Here is a 20,075-nt window from a genome sequence, read left to right as displayed (position 1 = left end):
TCTATTTCTCATACCTATACCACATGTCTACCCCATTGCATGAATTCCTTCTTTTGCTCTCCATCTTTCCAGTGTAGTTATGTCATAATTTGACTTAGATCAAAATTATTGCATTAATAACTAAACTTAGCTGTACTTCGTAGAATACAATTATTTATGTAAGTTGATTATCTTCCCTTTCACAAGCTATGTTTTTCCTAGATTAAATAACTGTCCTTAAAAAATGTTTGAAAAATCACTTTTCTGTGTATTCCTAACTTTCTTCCAGTTGTCTAAATATCTTGTCAGTGTATTCAGACCCATAAGTATTCTGGTATTACATATCCCTGAAGCAACCCTTTCTGAAGAATGATAACTTGTTTTAATCTGGAAAAATTGAACTAAGAGCCAGCCACACATTTGTGATCATGAATTTGCTCATGAATATGGTTCTCTCAGGGAGAGGGATGGAGAGAATATTTTTCTTAAAATATATATATATATATTTTTTGGTATAGCCACGGATTTCAGTAAAGCATATTCTACAAGTGACTGAGAGAGGGCACAGGTGATGTAAAACTTTTGATACCCTGGATGTCTGCAAATGTTTTTATCTTCCTTCATATTTAATTGATAACTTGACTAGATATAGATGTTTCTATTGAGACATTTTCTTTCAAAAATTTTAAGGTATTGCTCTTCTAACTTCCAACGGCTGCTGAAAAATTCAAAGCTGTTTTGATTCTTGGTCTTTTTAGGTGATCATTTCCCTGTCCCATCTAAGCTTGTGTTTGTCACCAGTGTTTTATGATTTTGTGATGATGTGGGTGTTTTATTTCAGTCATCAGCAAGGTTCTCTGATCTCTTTAATTCTGAGTACTTAGGTCATTCTATTCTAGGAAATTCACCTGCAATGTTTCTCAAATGATTTTATCTGTTCTGTTTCTTGGGAATACCTTTTATTTGAATGTTAAACTTGTGAACTTGTCCTGTGATTTTGTGATATTTTTTGTTGTTGTTGTTGTTTGGTTAGACTTTTCCATGTCTTTGTCTTTTTTGTTGTCATTCTATTTTCTGGAATATTTCTACAGTTTCTGTCAAATTTTTCATTTATGCCTTTATATTTTTAACTTTTATTGATTGAATTTTCCTTTTTTATAGCAGGTTATATTCATTTCATACAAACATTATCTTCTCTTACCTTTTTAAAAATTATTTATTTTTTAAATTTTTTACAGACTGCATTTTGATTCATTGTACACAAATGGAGTACATCATTTCATTTCTATTGTTGTACACGACATAGATTCACACCATTTGTGTAATCAATCATACATGTACATAGGGTAATGATGTCTGTCTCATTCCACGATTTTTCATACCCGCCTCATTTCCTTCTACATAATCTTAAGTTCCTCCATTCTTCTCTCACTCCTCAACCCCTCACCCCATTATATATCATCATCCACTTATCGTGGAAAACATTCGACCTTTGGCTTTTTGGCATTGGCTTATTTCTCTTAGCATGATATTCTCCAACTCCATCCATTTACCTGCAAATGCCATAATTATTCTTCTTTATGGCTGAATAATATTCCATTGTGTATATATACCACAGTTTCTTTATCCATTCCTCTGTTGAAGGGCATCTAGTTTGGTTCCATAATCTAGCTATTGTGAATTGAGCTGCTATAAAACATTGATGTGAGTGCATTACTGTAGTATGCTGATTTTAATTCCTTTGGGTATAAACCAAGGAGTGGGATAACTGGGTCAAAGGGTGTTTCCATTCCAAGTTTTCTGAGGATTCTCCACCCTGCTTCCAGAGTAGCTGCACCAATTTACAACTCCACCAGCAGTGTAAAAGTGCGCCTTTTTCCCCACATCCACACCAACATCTATTATTGTTTGTGTTCTTATTAATAGCCATTCTAATTGGAGTAAGATGAAATCTTAAGTTGTTTTAATTTGCATTTCTCTAATTACTAGAGATGTTGAGCACTTTTTCATATATTTATTAATCACCTGTGTGTCTTCTTCTGTAGTGTCTGTCCAGTTCCTTGGCCCATTTATTGATTTGGTTCTTTGTATTTTTGGTGTAAAGTATTGTTAGTTCTTCATAAATTTTGGAGATAAGTGCTCTCTTTGAAGTGTGTGTGGAAAAGATTTTCTCCCATTCTGTAGACTCACTTTTCACATTATTGATTATATCGTTTGTTGAGAAAAAGCTTTTTAGTTTGAGTTCATCCCATTTATTGATTCTTGCTTTGATTTCTTGTGCTTTGGGAGTCTTGTTGAGGAAGTCTGATCCTAAGCCAATAAGATGAAGATTTGGACCTACTTTGTCTTCTATTTGGTGCAGTGTCTCTGGTCTAATTCTTAAGCTCTTGATCCACTTGGGGTTGAGTTTCGTGCAGGGTAAGAGATAGAGGTTTAATTTCATTTTACTGCATAAGGATTTCCAGTTTTCCCAGTTCCATTTGTTGAACAGACTATCTTTTCTCCATTTATGTTTTTGGCTCTTTGGTCTAGTATGAGGTGACTGTATTTATGTGGGTTCGTCTGTACCTGCGTCTTCTATTCTGTACCATTGGTCTACCTGTCTATTTTGGTGCCAATACCATGTTGTTTTTGTTACTGTTGCTCTGTAGTATAGTTTAAGGTCTGGTATTGTGATACCTCCTGCTTCACTTTTCCTGCTCAAGATTGTTTTGGCTATTCGAGGTCTCTTACAGATGAAGTTCATGATTGCTTTCTCTATTTCTATGAGGAATGTCATTGGAATTTTAATTGGAATTGCATTGAATCTGTACAGCACCTTTGATAGAATGGCCATTTTGACAATATTAATTCTGCCTATCCAAGAACATGGGAGATCTTTCCATCTTCTAACATTTTCTTCAATTTCTTTCATTAGTGTTCTGTAGTTTTCATTGTAGAGGTCTTTCACCTCTTTTGTTAGATTGATTCCTAAGTATTTTTTTTTTTTTTTGAGACTATTGTGAATGGAGTGGTTTTCCTAATTTCTCTTTCAGAGGATTCATCACTTATGAATAGAAATGCATTAGATTTATGCATATTGATTTTATATCCTGCTACTTTGCTGAATTCATTTATTAGTTCTAGACGTTTTCTAGTGGAGTTTTTGGATCCTCTAAATATAGAATCATGTCATCAGCAAATAGTGACAACTTGAGTTCTTCTTTTCTTATTTGTATTTCTTTAATTTCTTTGGTCTGTCTAATTGCTCTGGCTAGTGTTTCAAGGATGATGTTGAATAGAAGTGGTGAAAGAGGGCATCCCTGCATTGTTCCAGTTTTTAGAGGATCTCTTACCTTCTTGAGGATATCAATGCTAATGCATATTCTTCTTCCTAATTCTTCCAGTTTGCTTAAACTTTGTTCTCTATTTTGTATTAAAAGATGTTGTGTGGGAATCTAGTGATACTTTATTCATTCTTTATATGTGTTTGAGAGTATGGCACACCTAGAGTGTGAGGGTTGAGATAATCAAATTTACTTTGGGGAAATTTATCTAGGCTAGTGCTACATAATGTAATTTTTGATGATAATGGATATATTCTATATGTGCACTCTGCAGTACCATAGCCACTAGCCATATCGGTCCATTGATCAGGGATTTTTATGACAGAAGAAATAGTGTTTTAATTTTACTTAATTTATATTTTTAAAAATGAATTGTGGGGTTGGGGGGGTTTAGCTTAGTGGTGTAGTGATGTATAGTGATGACCTCACATGTGCAAAGCCCTGGGTTCAATCCCTAACGCTGCACAGAAAAAAAAAAAAGGAAAAATAAAAAATTGCCACGAGTGGTTATTGGTTACTACATTGGAGTATGAGAATCTAGACTTCCTCCTTGTTTTTTTTTTTTTTTAAGTCAATTTTGGTGAATTTGTTAGAAAAAAAGCTTTAAATTTTGGGGGATGGTTTAGATCTGATTGCTAGCATTCTGAGAGCCAGGTAGAGAAAGAGGAGTAGGCAGCAAGGATGAGTTTTAGTTTTCAATATGTCAACATCCACCTAATCCTGACGGTATGCTCAGTGCTACAGCTGTCACCTCTCCCTGAGGCTTCTGTTTCAGTTTTTCCCCTCAATAAACTTCCATACTCTTACTGAGAACAAACAGGGAATTTGAGGAACACCTTGTTTTTGCTTTACTTCCAATCTTTCTTCCAGAGCTATCCTGTACCACTGGTTCCCAAGACTTGGGTGTAGTTAGTGGCTTCTTAGCTTTTCTACCACCATCTTTGAACCCAGCACTCTTTTTTTTGGGGGGGGGGGCAGTATTGAGGAATTGAAGGGCACTCAACCACTGAGTCACATCCCCAGCCCTATTTTGTATTTTATTTAGAGATAGGGTCTCACTGAGTTACTTAGTGCCTCACTTTTGCTGAGGCTGGCTTTAAACTTGCAATCCTCCTGCCTCAGCCTCCCATGCCACTGGGATTATGGGCTTGTGTCACCATGCCCGACTTGAACCCAGCACTCTTGAGTCTACTCCGTAAGTGAACTTTCACTCCTGTCCTTCCCAATTTCTGAATTTTGATGTTGTATCTTCCCTAATTCTGTGTCCTGAACAAAACAAAACAAAACAAAAACCACATTGCCATGTTTTAGTGGGGTTTCAAAAAACAAATGATTATGGTTAATCAGATATCTTGGCTCCACAGTTCATTTATTTCATACATAAGTCTGTGTTTGTCCTTTTCAAAATTGTCAGTTTACTGCTTTTTAAATTGATCTTTAAGTGGGTTATTTACAACAGCACTGTGTTTGTCAGTTTTCTACTATTGTAACAAATGCCTCAGATAATCAGCTTATAAAGGGAAAAGGTTTATTTTGGCTCGCAGTTTTGGAGACTTTTGTTCATGGTCAGTTAGCCCCATTGCTTTGGGGACAATGGAAAAATAGTACATCAGGGCAGGAACACATGGTGGATCAAGCTGTTCACCTCATGGTGATCAGAAAGCAGACAGAGAGGGAGGGACAGAGTTACACTGTGCCTCTCAGGGGCACACCCCCAAAAGACTAGAAGACTTCCCACTAGGCCTTGCATCTTAAAGTTTCTACCACCTATCAATTGCACCAGTCCAGGCACTAATCCCTTAAACCACGGACCTTTGGGGGACAGTTTAGATCCAAATTATAGCAGTCGTCCAACTGTTTTAATTTAGAACTCATACCTCTAGGAATAATTACAAATCTGTGTAAAAATATTTTTGCCTCCTTTTCTACCAACTCTATCAGCTGACTTCTATAAACATTTAAAACTTTTTGAGATGGAATTAAGATAATGTGTCTTCTTACAATTAACTTTTAAGAATAATAGAATAGGCCTCCCATAACAGGATAGAATTTGTATCCATTCAAATATAAGGTGAATTTTTATGACTGAGAATAAAATTGGAAAAACTACACCTTTTATTCAGATACGTGTAACTAGTTATTCAAAATGGTTAAATAGGACTCCTATAATTGGAGAGATTTTATAAAAACCTAAAATAAGATTTTTTTTGAAATAAAATAAGTCTTTTTAATGAAATAATTCTTGGGGCAAATACCATCTTATATTCAAGTATTTTATGGTATTTAGACAAATCTGGTCAAAATATAAAGCATGGGTATAACTTAAACACATAATCATTGCTATGGTATTTTCCTTCCTCTTCTCTCCTCTTCTCCTCTTCCTCTTTTCTTCCTCTTCTCTCTCTCTCTCTCTCTCTCTCTCTCTCTCTCTCTCTCTCTCTCTCTCTCTCTATATATATATATATATATATATATATATATATATATATATATATATAAAATGAATACACAAAGTCAGGTACAGTGACACATACCCATAGTTGCAGCTACTCGGGCGGCAGGAAAATCTAGTTTGAGGCCAACCTCTGCAACTATCTCAAAATAAAAAATATAAAGAATTGGTGATATAACCCAGAGTGCCCCTGGGTTCAGTACTGGGTGGTGGTGATGGGGGTATGTGGAGGAGAATATGACAAGGGAAATCAGCAGAGTCATAGGGAATCTAAGCCATTTTAACTTTATACAGCAATACTTTTTAAACTTGCATTTTAGTTTGGACTTTGTATGAAGTTGGATGATTTATTTCTGCTCCTCACATCCTAACTTTAAACCAGCTCTTCTTGCAAAACAAAGATGGTGGTTCATCTTTTATCCATCATAGGTCAGCACAGTGAAGAACCTTCAAAGTTCTCCAGGATTTTTTGAGAATATAAACATGGAAAATAAGTATTTATAACTGGTTAGTTTTGACTGCATGTCCTTCATCTATTAAAATGAGTCTCTTCTTGTTGAATTGGTCTTTTCCTTTTGTTTAATCTGTATGAGTTCTGTGTTAATCTTAGCAGTCGGCACATCAGACTTGTGTTTATTTTTCTGAAGTGATTGCTTCACTCTCATTGTTCTTCCTTCTCCCTAAGTTTCTACCCCATCTAGAATTTGTATGGCAAGTCTTCTATCTAATTATATAGTGCTGTTTTTTTTTTTTTACTGCTTTCTTCAGACAGTTCTACCACCCCACCACCTCCTCCCCACCCCCATTTAGCTAAATTGTGATAATTTGGAAGACAAAAGTCGTGCATCATACATCTTTGTAACCCCCACAGTGCTGCCTGCAGAGATACCCAGATAAGACTCTGAGGGCAAGAGACACAACTATGACATGTGCCACTGCTTGTCTTGTACCTCTTCACTCTCAAGTGCCTTGTATGCACTTTACATATTATTCCTCATCCTTACATAAATCCTGCAAGGGAACTGATATTTGTATCTCATTTTCCAGTTGAATCTTAGAGAAGGCAAGTAACTTCCATAGTTAATAAGTATCTGAGTCAGGACTTGAAGCCAGGTTGAACCCAGGGTCTGAACCCAGGCTCTTTCTACCACCATGTACCAGCTCCCTTCATTCTCAGACTCACAAACAGTCTGCATATTACAGAAATATACAAGCTTACATTAGCAGCATTGTTTAGTTTTTATTTTGATCTGTAATTTGGACCACTAATCTGAATGGAATCCCAGTCCTATCCTGATGACGTGCAGTGTTAGCTCTGTCCTTTTGAGAATTAGGCAACCAGCTTTCTGAACAAAAGTACTTATCTCTTGAGGGCCATTGGAGCCTGGGAAGAGCCTGGAAGGGTCAAGATATCATTGATGAACAACCGGGTTCTGAAATCCAGGAACCCATCCTGAGTCCAACAATGATAAGACTATTATATGCATAAAGTCTGTAACTCATCCTTCTTTTCCTTCTCTGTGTTTCATCACTCCTACATTTTAAAAACAACACTCTCTATGATATAATAGTGGGCAAGTACTCTGAATTTTCAAGTGACAAGTTAATGCCAGGGATATTTTATTATGGAAAGATGTAAATTCTTGGATCTATACAGATTCCAGTGGCTTTCAGAGAGACAGAGTATACTGCTTTCCTTAAGAAAGGCCACCAATGAGAGTGATTTCTGGTGATGCAATGCTGATATTTTAGTACCATTCTGGAGAAGGGAAGAGGTGGGGTTTCTCTGGAGCCAGATGAACTCATAATTAGTTCTCACCCAGGCTTCTTAAGCAATTATGGTGAAACCAAATCACATTACTTTTTTCTGCTGCCCTGATAAAAGCTTCAGCCCCACTCCTTTTGCCCCATAGGGCTCTTGGCTGGCCATTATTCCTAACACCACAGATGCTGTTCTTCACTTTTGTTTCCAAGTTACAACTGTCACTGTGTAAAATAAGAAGTGTGGGGGAAATAACGTACACCTCTCGGTCTCACTACTTCAGAAGCACCTAGCAACCCTGTCTCTAGGCAGGCAGCATGCATCTCCCTGGTAGTTTACTGCCCACTCACAGCAGAGGCGGCATGCTCTCTGCAAATAGCCTGTCTTTGCCAGTGCCAGCTTGGTGGTGGGGTGGTGGTGTCATTTGGTGTCCTTTGGGACGTTTGGTTCTTGTTCTGGGAAGACTAGGGCAAAGCAACAACTATTTCCTCAAAGCTGTTTATGGAATCAGAAATTAGGTCAAGTAGTTCCATATTTGGGGTTACATAGTCTAAAGTCAAAGCAATGGCTTTTGACCTTGATTTTTTCCAGTCTTTGGTACTTTTATGTCATGAACATTCTATAATGTGCTGAACGGTAAAAGGGGATGTTTCCCAGGTAAATCTATGCAATGTGCAACCTTCCTGGTTGTTTTGTTCATAGGTCAGCCACCCAAAAATGTGATACATGTCAATCATTTCCATATCCCATATCCATCCTCTGTTTTCAAAATACTTTTAGATTGAAGAAAGTTTTCCATTGGTTCACCAACCACCCATGTGGACTTTCCGTCTCAGGCTCACATATCAGAGGACATTACCCTATGAATGCTTAGACTTGTAATCCATTTGATTTTGTACCTGAGGGAGTGTGTAAAGATTGTTTCTTTTCCACCCTTCTACCCTCCCTCCTTTGTTTTCCTTCCTCTTCCCCTTTCCCTCCCTCCCTTCCTCATTTCTTCCTTTCTTCTTTCTTTTCTTTTTCTTCTTAGTACTAGGGATTGAACCTAGGGGTGCTCTACTACTGAACTACACCTCAGCCCCCTGCACCTCTTTTTAAAATTTTGAGATAGGGTCTTGATAAGTTTCCTCAAACTTGCAATAATCCTGCCTCAGCCTCCAAAGTAGCTGATACTACAGGCGTACATCACTGCATCATGAAATTCTGTTTTTAACTATTTGCATTTTAAGCCTCCCATGGTGGAAGAGCCTTGGAGGACGAAAATTGCATCATTTTGGGAAGGAAGCAAAGTTTTTTCTCCATCATACTTGATTGGAGAGTGGAAGGACCCAGGTTCTTATGAATGTAAAGCTTGATTTGGGAAACTCAGAGCTGCTAGGTAGAGGGATGATCCCAGTAAACCGGGTCAGGAAAAGGTTGCAAGAGTCATGCACTCACAAAATTACTGTTAAATTCTTACCATGTGCCACATCCTCTGCCAGCAAGAGAGACAAATAGGAATGAGAAATCTTAGTAGCAATCTCAGAGTCTGGGGCATATTTTAGTGAAAACAACAATTAGGAGAAATGTCTGGTTTGTTTTAACAAGTCCTTACAAAGTTCTTTGGGATCTCAGATGGGAATGGAAGGCTTTTTCTAGGAAGATGAGGGATGAGAGGGAAATTTATATCATTAAACTTTTAATAGTAGCTATGTTGAACAACTGGCTCAAAAAATTCCTAAAAATCTCACACTTGGCTCTCATGAGCTGGTGTGAATTGTCTACAGCTTACCATAGGATAATGGTAAAATTGAGAAGGGTAGATATATCTTGGAGTCAGGCAAGGAGTTTGGACTCTCCACGAGGCAGGATAATTTGAAATGTTGATTAGTGCTCCTTTTTTCTTGTTTTATGTATATTTACCTTCTCCCATCAAATAAGTTTCGTAGCCTTTATTTTTCTTTGTCTCAGGGTCTTTTTTGTATTGCTAGGCAAAATCCAAATATTTCCAAAGAGCCGGGCTTGGCATCACCTTCTTTCATAGGATATAGTAAAGGTGAAAAACAGAGTGCATTGTAAGCCAAGATTAGAGAACCCATGCTGGAATATTCTGTGTGAAATTCCTATAAATTTCAAAAAGATTCTTGACAGAGGAAGGAAACTAATAAAAAAGATTGAAATGAAGTTTCTTGCTGGCTAAGTGGAAGAGGGCTGAGTATAATTTAATGATTTTAGAGAGGTTAACAGAAGTAACATATATCTTATAGTCCAATGTTATAGGGTAAAGCTACAACTGTAGGTCATTCATATTTTTTAACCACAAATATATTCCGATTGTACCTAAATTTTAGAAATATAGCTCTGATACCCATGTAAAGGAGAAATTGGAAGAACCTATTAAAGGGGAACCCATGTGAAAAACAGATGACACCAGTGCAATCATCTGTGATGAGAAGGAGAGTAACCAGGGAAGACTGTGAGAATAAAGAGGCTTCAGCGTATTTCAGAGGATAAATCACAAATTATGTGAATACAGTTTGAGAATTTAAAATGTGAGCTCTTATTTTTAGAGACAAATGTACGTGCTCATTTTGGTCGTTACTGTTTTCTCTATGCCTGGCACAGTGCCTGACTCCTTAGCAAGTGATCAATAAAAACACATTTGATAAATGAAAGAGTAAATTAATGAATAAGTCTAATACAGAAGCAACTCCACATGTTTTCCTTACATTAAAAGTTAGTATGGTTAATGAGAATGACAAGATACAGACTACAGGAAAATCTTTGCAAAAGACAGCTTTGATGAAGGTCTGTTATCCAATATATACCAAACTCACCTTTTAAAACTCAACAATAAGAAAACAAATAACCTAATTAAAAAGTAGGTCAAGTTCCTGAACAGACACCTAACGAAAGAAGACATGCAGATGGCAAATAGCATACCATTTTATATGTCATTAGGGAAATGAAAATTAAAATAACTTTGAGATACCACCAGACACCTATTAGAATGACCAAAATCCAAATACTAGCAAATATATGCAGCAACAGAAACGATCATTCATTGCTGGTGGGGATACAAAATGGTACAACTTTGGTAGGAACTTTCACAGTATCTTCCAAAACTGCATATATCCCTACCATATACTCCAGTAATCAGACTTCTTGATATTTATCCAAATAAGTAAAAAAACTTTTGTCTGTGCAAAAATTCCTTTCAGATGTTTATAGCAGCTTTACTCAAACTGAAAAACTCATAAGCAAACAAAATATCCTTCAGTTGGAGAGTGGATCAACAAATGATGATAAATCCAGACAATGGAATATTATTCCACACTAAATGTAAAAGGGCTGTCAAGCCAGGAAAGACACAGAGGAAAGTTAAATGCATGATACTAAGTGAAAGAAGCCAGTCTGAAAAGGTTTCATACTATATGATTTTGACACAGATACTCCCTGATTTATGATGGACTTAGAACCTAAAAAATCAAGTTGAAATATCATAAGTTGAGAATGCGCTTAATACACTTAACCTAATGAACATTGTAGCTTAGAAACACAGTACACTGTAGAGTATCAGTTGTTCCCCCTCCTGATCACCTGACTGACTAGGAGCTACAGCTCACTGAGGCTGCTCAGCATCATAATCTACTGAATCTTGCTAACCCAGAAAAAAATTCAAAATTCAAAATACAGTTTTTATTGAATACATATCCGTCCTCTGCTTTCAGTCTTTCTATGTGGTACTACAGTGGTAGATACATATCATCATTCACTCATCAAAACCCATAGAATGTACAGCACCCAGAATGAACCCTAATGTAGACTATAAACATTGAGTTTATTAAACAAAATTCATAGGATGCCATTGCTTTGCATTAACTATTTGCACTAGGTGTTAGCGTACTAGACCAGGTAACAGTGGAGTCAGTCATGTGCCACATAATCAAACTGAATTTAGAAATGGGCAAGTTTTCCGGAAAAACAGGGGACTCCAGTCAATCTAAATCAGCATAGTAAGGAAGTATCCTCTATTTTAGCATTGCAAAGTTACTCTGACATGGCCAGTCTGCTTTTTGTTTCCTGCTTCTGCTTTCTTTAGTTCTTTTCTGTATGCAAATCCAACTCTGCTCAGCTAATCAGAACACTCATTCCATTCTATTGCATGAGGACTTCCCAGTTCTAGACTCTTGAATTAAAGTCACTTAGATTTTTTTTTTTCTTTTGGTATTGGAGATTGAACCCTGGTCTTGTACATGTCAGGCAAGTGCTCTACCACTTTTTATTTCATTTTGAAGCAATGGCTAAGTTTCACTGGCCTTGAACTTGCTGTCTTCCTGCCTCTACATCTCTATTAGCTGGGATTGCAGGAATGTGCCACCACCAATCAGATCTTTAAGTTAAATTTGTGACAGTTTTGCCTTTTGACAGTGTAAATGATTTGTCAGTGTGGATTCATCAGTTTTAACAAACATTAACACTCTGGTGCAGGATGTTGATAGTGGGGAAAGCTGGAGTGGGGCAAGGAGCATATGTGAACTCTACTTTCTAAATGGTTTTGCTATAAACCTGAAACTGTTCTAAAAATAGACTCCATTTAAAAGTGGGGAAATACAGCAGCATTCATGATTCAGTACTTAAATGGTGGTTGTGAAAATCAGAGTATTTCTACATCACCTGCAAATGACAATCTGACCAGTGGACTGCACTTATATAAAGATCAATGAGTATTCCATAAAAACACATGCTAGTGTGGCAGGAGGAAATTTAGATACATCAATCATTATGAGTATGAATTGAAGAATAAAAGATGATAATTTGATCAATAGGTCCATGAACGTTAGGTAGTTTTGTACTTCATTGGAATCCTCTAATTATTAGGTGGGGTGCCAACTCTCTTTCTAATTCCCCACCCCCATATTCCTACCAGGCAATTGTAGCATAAGTACATTCAGACCTTATTATTTTAAGCAAATGAATATCTGCTAGCAAGCAGGCACAAACAATAAATAGTCTGCGTGTACCTGGAATATTTTCACTTTTAACCTTGAATGGCTTCATGATAGAATATGAGAGAGACAGGTATAGACAAAGGATCAGGACTTTTGGTCAAATCATCTGCTAGTGGGAGGAACATGGCACCAATGGAATCTTGGATGTGGAAGCTTCTCTTCTGATATGAACTACTGTCCAGGCAGGTCATTATTTGTTACTCATGCAAAGAGGAGGTGCCTAACTTCTCGTAATTGCACAACTTAAACTCCAATCATTTTACCAATTAAAATTTTTTCCTAACATGTTAAATAATAAACCTGTGTTTTTATTTTGACAAAAATATTTTTTTTAAGTTTTTGAGATATATGTAGTACATTATTATGAATGGAAATGCAGCAGTCCCACTCTTGGGGGTGTTTATGTGTGTCTCTGTGTGTGTGTGTACATATATATACACTCAAAGGAAATGAATTCCACATGTCAAAAATCCTTTTTAGCCAGGTTTCGTGGCGCATGCCTGTAATCCCAGTGACTGAAGAGGCTGAGGCAGGTGGACGGTAAGTTCAAGGTCAGCCTTGAACCTGGTATAAGAAAGTGATCTTGAAGTTGCTCTTTCTTTCAGTTTCAGAATGTAAACCACTCATGAATCTTCCCATGGAAATTGTTCTCAGTAATAACAAGGATCAGTGGGATACTAGGATGTTGGGGCTAGTGATAGATACTTCATTGGATGTTTGTAGAGGTTAAAGTAAGATATACAAAACTCCTGCTACTATGTGTAGTTCCTGAAAAATATTAATAGCAACAGCAATAATCTTTACATTCATTTCCTCATTTCCTCTTCACAAGGACCCTCTACGGAGCACTGTCATTTCTAATTTCCGGATGAGATAATGAGGCACAGAGAAGTTGAGTTGTTCAAAGCACTTCATAGATGGTAGAGCTTGGATTCAAATTCAAGACTGTCTTAACTTCTCTGCTGGCTGAATGAGTAAGGGATTGATAATTGGTAATAATTACAAAAATGTTTATTTGGTGGTGGAATAGTAGATAGTAGTAGGAATTTCAATTATCATGTGATAATATGGCAGAATGTCATAGCATTTGTTGATTTTTTCCCCCTTAAATTTAGTTTTTCTAAAGCCCATGGAGGAAAATGTCATCTGAATGACAACCACCTTATTCTATTCTTCCTCCTTACTCCTCAATGTAGGACTCCAGACTGTCTCAGCCAATCCACTGAGCCTACAAATTGAAACCTAATCTTAATCTTAGTCCTATAGAGTTTTAAGAAAAACAGGAATATTCTCTTTCCCTCTTTCTCTCTCTTTTCTCTTTCCCTTTCTTTCTCCCTCCCTTCCTTTCTTATTTTCTGTCTTTCTCTCACCTCCAAAATATTTCAAGACCCTATGTTATAGACTGATCGTTGCAGCCAAATCCTATGTCATGGTTTTAATCCCCAGTTAGGCATCCTCAAAATGTGACTCTATTTAGAAGTACAGCCTTTAAAGAGATAATTATGGTAAAATGAGGTGATATAACTGGGCCCTAATTAGTATAACTGGTTGGTCTTACAGAACAGATTAGGATACAGACACCCACAGAGGACAGACTATGTGAAGAGACTGGAAGAAGACAGTGTTGGGGCTCAGAACATGACACCCTATTTTATTTTATTTATTTTATTTTATTTTTCCAGTACTAAGGATTGGACCCGGGGGCACTTTACCAATGAGCTATATCCCCAGCACTTTTAATTTTATTTTGAGGCAGGTTCTCACTAAGTTGCCCATACTGGTCTCGGACTTGTGATTCTCCTGCCTTGGCTTCCCAAGTGGCTGGGCTACTGCACCAACTGTGTTGAGTGCTTTGAACTGAAGAAGATTGGGAAGGCCTCAGAAACAATGTCTCTTTTCCACACTTTTGCCAGTTCTTTCTCCCCCAAGGCAGGTCATAGAAACAAGTTTCCTCTTCTCCGAGCTAGTCATAGAAACTGGAACTCTGTTCTCTGAAAGCAAACCATTAAAATCTAGAGATGTCACTCTGTGACCTTCTTCCTTCTTTTTGAAGAGCCTCATGTGACAGGGATCCTTCCTGGTGCCTTGAGGAATGATTGCTATATGCAGTGGCCAAGAAGAATATGAATAGACAGGCCTTGCTAAGCTCCCCCTCAGTTTATTACTGTTATCTCAGACCATTTTGTCCAATCTCATTTCCACATAGCTGTCCATTCTTCATTGAACCTAAGTATAAACATATAATTTTCTTTGAAACTTGGGGTTTTCATTTCTGAAGCCTCTCAGGTCACATAAAATTTTCAATGAATAAATTTGTTAAGCTCTTCTCTTGTTAACTTGATGTGTTAGTCATCTTTCCATCACTACAACAAAGATAATCAACTTAAAAAGGGAAAAGGCTTATTTTGGCTCACAGTTTCAGAGGTTGCAGTTCATGACTGGTTGGCTCTGGTGCTTTGGGCCTGTAACAAGGTAGCACATCATCATGGGAGTGTGTGGTGAAACAAAACTGCTCAACTCTTCTCCAGGAAGCAAAAGGGAGAAAGGGAGAGGGACCAGGGTCCTACAATCCTGTTGAAGGGATTTCCCTAAGTGACCTAAGGACTCCCACTAGGCCCTACCTCTCAACAGTTCCTCCACTCTTAAACAGCACCACCCTGGGGACCAAGCCTTTTACCCATGGGCCTTCGGGTGACATTTGAGATACCAGTTGTGGCTCAGGATGCATGGTAGCACACATCTATAATCCCAGCTACTTGGGAAACTGAAGCAGGAGGATTGCAAGTTCCAGGTTAGCCCCTACAACCTAGGGAGATCCTGTCTCAGAATAAATAATAATAAAAGGGTTGGGGGTGGGCTTCAGTAGTAGAAAACCCCTGTTTTCAATTTTCAGTGCCAAAAGAAAAAAAATCTAAACTGTAGCACCTTTCTTTTGCTTCGTGGTGGTAGCTATGCCCCTTGCAAAGGGTGGTGAAAGAGTATTACACATTTTATTTCCTACAGTGGCCATCTACAGGTCACAGACAAAGAGGTCTCAGAAGAAACCAACACTTTTTTTTTTAATTGTAAACAAATGGGTTACAACTTGTTTCTCTGGTTGTACATGAAGTAGAGGCATACCATTGTGTAATCATACATTTACATAGGGTAATGGTGTTTGATTAATTTTGTTATTTTTTTCCTTCCCCCCACCTCTCCCACCCCTCTTTTCCCTCTATACAGTTCCTCCTTCCTCCATTCTTGCCTTCCTCCCATCCCCCATTATGTATCATCATCCGCTTATCAGTGAGATCATTCGTCCTTTGGTTTTTTGAGATTTGCTTATCTCACTTAGCATGATATTCTCCAATTTCACCCATTTGCCTGCAAATGCCATAATTTTATTGTTATTTATGGCCGAGTAATATTCCATTGTGTGTGTGTGTGTGTGTGTGTGTGTGTGTGTGTGTGTTACAGTTTCTTTATCCATTCATCAATTGAAGGGCATCCAGGTTGGTTCCACAATCTGGCTATTGTGAATTGAGCAGCTATGAACATTAATGTGGCTGAATCTCTGTAGTATGCTGATTTTAAGTCCTTTGGGTATAGGCCAAGGAGTGAGATAGCTGGGTCAAATGGTGGTTCCATTCCAAATTTTCTAAGGAATCTCCACACTGCTTTCCAGAGTGGCTGCACTAATTTGCAACCTCACCAGCAATGTATGAGTGTACCTTTTTCCCCACATCCTTGCCAACACCTATTGTTGCTAGTATTCTTGATAATTGCCATTCTAATTGGGGTGAGATGGAATCTTAGGGTAGTTTTGATTTGCATTTCTCTTATTACTAGAGATGTTGAACATTTTTTCATATATTTGTTGATTGCTTGTACATCTTCTTCTGTGAAGCCTCTGTTCATTTCCTTAGCCCATTTGTTGACTGGGTTATTTGAATTCTTGGTGTAGAGTTTTTTGAGTTCTTTATATATTCTGGAATTTAGTTGCTCTATCTGAAGTATGAGTGACAAAGATTTTCTCCCACTCTTTAGACTCTCTCTTCACATTTCTGATAGTTTCCTTTGCTGAGAGAAAGCTTTTTAGTTTGAGTCTATTCCAGTTATTGATTCTTGCTTTTATTTCTTGTGCTATGGGAGTCCTGTTAAGGAAGTCTGATCCTAAGCTGACATGTTGAAGATTTGGACCTACTTTTTCTTCTGTAAGACGAAAGGTCTCTGGTCTGATACCAAGATCCTTGATCTATTTTGAGTTGAGTTTTGTGCAGGGTGAGAGATAGGGGTTTAGTTTCATTTTGCTGCATATGGATTTCCAGTTTTCCCAGCACCATTTGTTGAAGAGGCTGTCTTTTCTCTATTGCATATTTTTGGTCCCTTTGTCTAGTATGAGAAAATTGTATTTATTTGGGTTTGTGTCCATGTCCTCTATTCTGTACCATTGATCTACCTGTCTATTTTGGTACCAATACCATGCCATTTTTGTTACTATTGCTTTGTAGTATAGTTGAAGTTCTGGTATTGCAATACTCCCTGCTTCACTCTTCCTGCTAAGGATTGCTTTAGCTATTCTGGGTTTCTTATTCTTCCAGATGAATTTTGTAATTGCTTGCTCTATTTCTGTGAGGTACATCATTGGGATTTTAATTGGAATTGCATTGAATCTGCATAGCACCTTTGGTAGAATGGCCATTTTGATGATATTAATTCTGCCTATCCAAGAACATGGGAGATCTTTCCATCTTCTAAGGTTTTCTTTAATTTCTTTCTTGAAACCAACACTTTTGACTCCTTGATCTCAGACTTCTAGCCTCCAGAACTCTGAGGAAATGCACTTCTGCTGTTTAGGCCACTCAGTCTGTGATCCTTTCTAATGGCGTCTCTGTCAAACGAATATACCATAAAATAGTCTAAATAACAGAGCTGTATTTAAAGCTGTGCCACCTTTTTCTCTTGTTTCTCCACTCTTGGTGTCCCATGACTTTGTCTGTTACACAATCATTACGTGAGGTGAAGAATGAGATCTGTTGTGTGAAAGGTACAGGTTCACTTTGGAGTTGGCTTGGGGATGCTCTGACTTAGGAAAGTTAATCAAAGTACATGCTTTCCTTTGTGTTCTTATGCCTGCCTCCCACATGCTGATGCTCTCCCAGGGAATAGTGCCTTCCTCAAAGCTAACACAACACTTTGTTCATACCTAGATGCAAGTTCTTACAGGATGGCATCACCATTAATTTTTTATATGTCTGTTTACCACTTTCAACACACCCCCAATGAAATTATGAATTCATAGACACTGACATTGTGGCTGTAAATTATTCATTTCAGTAGCCCCATACAATTCTTCTTTTAAAGAATGCACCAGTTCACATTTAGATTTCTCTTTCTTTCTTTTCTTTTTCTCCCTCCTTCCCTGCCTCCCTCCCTCCCTTCCTTCCTTCCTTCTTTTCTTCTTTCCTTCCTTCCTTCCTTTCCTTTCTCTCCCTTCCTCCCTCCCTCCCTTTCTCTCTCTCTCTCTCTCTTTCTGCAGTGGGAATTGAACCCAGGAATGCTTAACTGTTGAGCTACATTTTCAGGTTTTTTTCATTTTATTTTTTATTTTGTGACAGGGTCTCACTAAGATCTTAAGGGCTAAATTACTGAGGCTGGCCTTGAACTTGTGCTCCACCTGCCTCAGTCTTCCAAAATGGCTGGGATTACAGGCATGTATCACTGTGTCTGGCTTGGATTTCTTGAATGGATATATTTAAATTTTTTTCTTTCTTCCTTTCCTCTGGGATTTTTATAATACATTTTCTAGTGAAAGAAATTTTAAACACATTAAATATGTTATGCCATCAGCAGTGGCAATGCTACAAGAAAAAAGATTTATCTTTATTTTAAATACTCCAATTAGAAGAATCTGAAATGCTTAGGCTTCTTAGGAGGGAGAACACAAGTACAGTGGATGTTGAGTTTTCTGGGAAAACCAGTCACCATGACCCTAAGAATCTTACTGCTCACTCCACTCCCAAGACAGAGCCGGCACCCCCACAAAGGTATAGGCATCTCTAGTGAGGCCAAGAGGGGGAGACTGCAGACAAAAGAGCCTCCCAGTTGCTCACTCAGGCAGATTCTATAAATACTGTCAATCACCATATTGGAAAATAAGTATTTTTCCTAGGGACATCCTCAGGACTCCTTGTGAGTCTGCATTAGATTTAGAGTATTATGAACTACATCCAGTTTGTCATGTTGAATTAGAAGCACAGCACCTCTTACTCACTTCCTGATTCTGATCAATAGGAGATGCCTGCTCTTGTGTGTGTTTGATTGGAAAGAAAACACAGTCAACCTTCCCTATCCATGGGTTCCACATCTATGGATTTAATGAACCACGGATCAAAAATGTTTGAAAAAAATAGTGTCTGTACTGAATATGTACACACTTAAAAATTTGTCATTTCCCAAAGAACACATTATAACTATTTACATAGCATTAACTTTATATTAGGTATTATAAATAATCTGGAATTAATTTAAATTATATGGGAAGATGTGCATATGTTATAGTGCAAATACTAAACTATTTCATATAAGGGTCTTGAACATCTACAGATTTTGGCCTCTGTGGTGTGTCTTGGAGCCAATCCCCTGTGTACACTGAGGGATAGCTATACAGTCTTTCTTCCCTTCATCTGTCTGTCCCAGAGACACAATCCAAAGATGGTCAGCTTCCGAAAGTCTTAATAAATACTGGGTCCTGAACTTTTGTTATTTTTAGACAGCAACAGGTGATGGATGAAGCATGATGTATAACCAGCTACACATGGTTTTACATTACTTGGAATGTAGTCCACCTTCAGGAGTTTACTGTTTGTAAGACAATTGCCAATACCCCAAGACTTGTGTCAGGAATACCAAAGAACTAGAGTCAATCACTTGTGGAGAAGCAGAACAATCATCTATTAGACTTTGTATATTACTAAAAATGAGCACAAGGGAAGGTCAGATCTGCCTGCAGTCCCTCATTATAATTCAGAGAGCCAAGAGGAAAAGGGAATGGAGGGGGAAAAAACAAAAACAAAAACAAAAAAAAACAACTGCCTGGAGTTTGGAAACACTAAACCGAGATGGAAGATAGTCCTGTCTTTGAAGCCAAGCATCCACATGTTCACTTTTCCCTCCTAAGGGCACTTAATTTTACTTTGCAGGATTAAATTCTCCTTTCTGACATCTAGAAAATATAAATGCCAACAGTTTGATCTCATCTGGGTTGTTTGAAGGTTGTTTATGGGTAGGGAAGTTAAAGCCACAAAAAGCACTAAAATTCTACAACATGCCTGCAACAGCGCAGCAGTCACAATTTGGGTCAGATGGTGTATTTCTGAACTAAAAAAAAAAAAAAAAAAAGGAGTATTTAAAAGCATGTATCTAGAAAAAAAACATTTGAGCTATTATACAATGAAAGCTACATAACATAGGAACATGGTTATTTTAAGTTATGTTTTGAAAAATCAAAAAAATCCTAATTATTACTGAAAATAAGACAGAAAGGAATCAAAATGGATAATTTGAACTTCATTTTTTTTTTCTAC

The sequence above is a fragment of the Sciurus vulgaris genome (assembly GCF_902686455.1).
Source record: "Sciurus vulgaris genome assembly, chromosome: 10".
NCBI lineage: Eukaryota > Metazoa > Chordata > Mammalia > Rodentia > Sciuridae > Sciurus > Sciurus vulgaris.
This window is presented reverse-complemented; position numbering follows the sequence as displayed.